This window comes from Anneissia japonica, unplaced genomic scaffold, assembly GCF_011630105.1.
Source record: "Anneissia japonica isolate Jap-2015-1 unplaced genomic scaffold, ASM1163010v1 scaffold3782_len1007564_cov172, whole genome shotgun sequence".
NCBI lineage: Eukaryota > Metazoa > Echinodermata > Crinoidea > Comatulida > Comatulidae > Anneissia > Anneissia japonica.
This window is the reverse complement of record NW_022716546.1, coordinates 980,326-984,768: the sequence shown is the minus strand read 5'-3', so window position 1 is coordinate 984,768 and position 4,443 is coordinate 980,326. Positions and strand designations below refer to the sequence as shown.

Sequence of the window (4,443 nt, the reverse complement as noted above, 5' to 3'; positions counted from 1 at the left end):
AGGCCTACATAGATAATCCCATTGTATAAGTGTGCGATTAGTGCATGTATGGTTTAAAAAATATAACTGCCGCTAGTTTTCTTGAGGAAGTAATATCAGAAATATACGTGCGCACCATTAAACATTAAGGCACGTTAGCTATGTTAGTAAAAATTGTTTCTATTGGATGATGTGATTACCAAATGTTTTAGCTTTTTATAATATAAGAAATAATATTATAAGGTCTAAGCAATACACAGAAAATGAAATGCTAATTACACACCTAGGTTCTCAACTAGGAGGAGTTTCCAACACATTCACAACCACGTCCTCCATTATAAGCACGTACAAACGTGTGTATAGCCGAAAACCAATCGATGTAAATCAATATATATTTTCTGATGATGAACACTACGAGTTAAATTGTAGCCAATGATAAAAAAGGTAGACTTATGTTAATCGATATAAACGGCATGCAACTGATTGTTTGTTCACGCGTGGCTCAATATTCTAAGAAATCAATACCAGTGCCATTGCAACAAAGGAAAGTAAATAAGTTACATATTTACTTTACTGTTCTTCCGATGATCGTAATACTTACCGTATAATGTTTTTTAATACTAAAATGCGTCAGAATGCGTTACCAGTGTTTATTTTTCAAAATCATCCCTTTAAAACGTGCCTCAACAGGCCTAAGTATACTCAGTCCTCCAAAAAAATAGTAAATCAGCGTGGATAAAAGCCGTTTTTCACTAGACGAATTATTCGCGCGAATCCCGAATTTTCGCATATACGCATCCTCAGTTTAATTTTCATCACGAGATTCTCAATAACGCATGCGCATGGGTAAACATCTTCGATTCTGGCGAATAAATTCGTCTATTAGAAAACGGCCTTAACATTAATTCTGGCGGTGCCAATTTAAAGGCTTAGTCTACACTAGAGCAATATTAGGCGTGTTGATTACGCCCGCGTCACCACGTCTAAATTTGCTATGTGTAAATTAAGCTTTAGAATTTACACGCGAGACGCGAAGACGTCAACTTGTAGAAACACGGCCTGTGCAATGACGGAAGCCTTCAAACTAGATCGGAACGCTTCGATCATACTCGATCGTACTTAAAACATTATGTAGATATAGAGCACAATAAATGAAAAGGAAGTCTAGAAAAAATGTACTATCAGTTGAGTTTTAAAAAAAATGCTATCACAATGAAACGATTAACAAAACAGAGGTTCTTGTAAATTACTTAGCTAAAACCACAGCTTTACATTTTCAACAATGATGCTAAAAATATGAAAGAAAGGTTAAACCATAACAACAGCAACATAGTTTAACAGATTATTCTCATTATTATGAGGCAGAAAGCCGTTTATTCGTCTAGTGACCTTACACGAGGAAATAAATAATATTTTGCTGTTATCATTATTTTTATGTGCTAATAAATTTATAATGTATATTATAATGTTGTTAAATGATAATGAATTTTATTTTATATTAAATTTACAGTATTTATTTTGTTTCAGTTACCTTTTACTGTTACCGATATCATCAACATGATCCTCTTCGTCATCATAGTCATAATCATAATCACCATTATCATTAATCATCTTCATCATCATTATCATCGAAATCACCATCATCACTATCATAATCGTCATCACCACCACCACCATCATCATCATCACCATCAGCATCACCATGAGCTTTATTTCCCTTGAATTTTATTCCCATACCAACAATTCAATTGGACTTACTTAATGTATGCAGAGCAAACTGGAAATGAAATTATTATAACGCATAGGCCTAATACTTGATTTCTGTGTTTGATTTATTCATCGCATTGTCATAAATTATTAGCTAATAATGTTCAACTATATTAATTACACAATGTATTACGCGTGTGGACAGAATCTAACTACTAATAATCAATCTAGCAGTATGACGTAATAGGACATGCATCCACAATGTTAACCTCCTCGTATAATTAGTATGTCTATTACACTATGGAATTCATATCTGTATTTTATTATTTTACGCCATCGTCGCTATAAATCAGGAACAAATGGCATGTGGCTTCGGTTAGAATTGTGTTCATTTGTCTTGGATGACACAATGTAGAGGCGTTTTCACTTATAAGACTGTAAGGTTTATAATATGGTGGAATGTGTACGTAATTTACGATCTAGAAAATTTATCGTTTTTGGAAAAGTAATTTTCTGATGTCGAAAATTTGTGTTGTGTGCTAATAATAATTATAATTTTTGAAAACAAAACTAGAAAATATGAATCGAGTTGAAGATTTAGTTGATTTGTTATTTTGTTTCCCGTGGCCGGGAAACTACGTAATGACACGAATGTTGATGGTGATTTATCGTCATCATCATCATCATCACATTATCATCATCCTCATCATCTTCAGCCTCAATTATAATTATTATCATTACCATCATCTTCGTCATCATCATCATAATCATCTTTATCATCATCATCATCATCATCACCATTATCATCAATTATCATCATGGTCATCATTATCATGAATAACGTAGCTTCTTGTATATTGAACACATAGTTTTCATTTCATGGTGGCTATTACGAATGTGATAATGATGATTGATGATAGCAATTGCGTGATTTACAAAAAAAAAAACAAAAAAAAAAACCTTACTATCCTGTATACAATTAAGCATAGGCATTAATTCTCAATTAATGACTATCATTACGGTGTTATTGCATGTTTGCTGAGTGCATATTAAAGACAGAAATATGAAAATGCTTAAACATTACTGAAAATCAGATAAATATTCACATATCTAATTCAAACACACCACAAACAGTATGTATAAGTTCTACTGTTTTCTCTACTCTCTCCGTTCCACGCGCCTCAGGATATTGGTTAAGTAACAATTATTGTTGTGTCTTCTTAATAAATAGTTTTTGATAATAATAATAATAATAATAATAATAATAATAATAATAATAATAAAACTAATAATAATAGCAATAATATAAATACACATAGGAAAAATAGTAATAATAATAAATTATAATAGTAGGCCTAATAATAATAATAACAAAATGAATAAGTATGAAACAAACCTGATTATGTTGTATCGAGATTCGTACTTCTCTTTTTAAAAATGAACATACAAATATTTTCACATCCATTACCGCAGCTTATTCAGATATGTCCACGAAATCACATCCTTGCTCGTATCACGCTTAATCGTGCACTGCCCGCGGCCTCTGACGCACGCTGTTTTAAGACTTGAGTAGAATATTGCTATTCTCATAGGCCTACACAATCTTGTTTTACTGCAGCTCACAAAATGGATGCTGCAACGCTAGTAAGTTTCGTGCTCTATGACGCCGGAGCTGGGAATAGAATTAAGTCCTTAGAAGATTGGTGATTGTATCCGGTTCATCATTATGAGACGCGCTATTCATGAACACAGGTTGCTTCCCGTCCTATAACACCACCTGAGCCTCGACTAGAATACATGAACAGACTCATGAATTGAACGTAATCAGTCATTTCAGACAATGCAGTCCTCCGTGAGAGACAAACATCGATTACGTACCATCAGAACAAAAACTACACTACGGTCAATTTCAATTTCTAGCTATTATAATGAACTCCTTGACTAAAATCAACCGTGCTTAAAATGACAGAATACATAATATACTCGTTGGCGCTCGGTAAAGGTACAGTTGTTTTAAATTAAAACTGTGAATAGTACGCACTTTAACAAAATATTTATATATTCATACCTTAAGGATTCAATATAGCCTGGCTTTGTATCTGTAAGGTTTATGATTTCCATTGTACAAAAATGTATAGGCCTATGTTCGTGGAGTGGTGGGGATGGGCGATAGTGGTGTTGGGGAGGGTGGAACTTTGTGTATGCGATTGGTCAGCGTTTTTACGGTTAAAAGTTTAATTAATTCTCATACAAAAAATAAATTATACCCTATGCAAATTTAATTAAAAATGCCACAATTGGTCATCAAGAGCATAATATTAATGACAGATTATTTTTGCTTAAGTATGGCAAAACCGAAACTAATGAACAAAAGCATCTTGATAGTATAGACTACGCTTAGGGCGAGTACACAAACTACGTTCACAATGCAAGCTTTTACGGGGTTAAAAGGTTATTAATGAAAAAATATACTTTGTGATAATTAATTCTCATGCATACTTAATTTACGAAACGTTTTTTTTTTTTTTTTTTTTTTACATCCACCGAGAACGTAAAATATTTGAAATACTGTACTTCATGCAGTACTTCGAGATGTATGTTTAAGTTTAACTTTACATCGTCCGCAAACCGAAGGCTCTATTCTTATCTTTCCAAAATATGCCTGATCATTATTGTTTTCTTTATTTTGAATATAGGTGTACGGTCGAAAAATATATTGTTTTTAACCTACAAATAATATATAGATTAAGAAATACT

The 4,443-nt window shown here is 32.7% G+C and overlaps 1 protein-coding gene across 1 annotated transcript in view; it reads right to left on the bottom strand.

The window, feature by feature from the left end:
- LOC117109744 overlaps nucleotides 1-3,549 on the bottom strand; it is a 13,843-nt gene extending 10,294 nt beyond the window's left edge. The window contains exon 1 of the mRNA XM_033252153.1: nucleotides 3,083-3,549. The gene's annotated coding sequence lies outside the window, so the exon portion shown is untranslated. The remainder of the gene's footprint in view (nucleotides 1-3,082) is intronic.
- Between the last annotated feature and the right edge of the window lie 894 nt (nucleotides 3,550-4,443).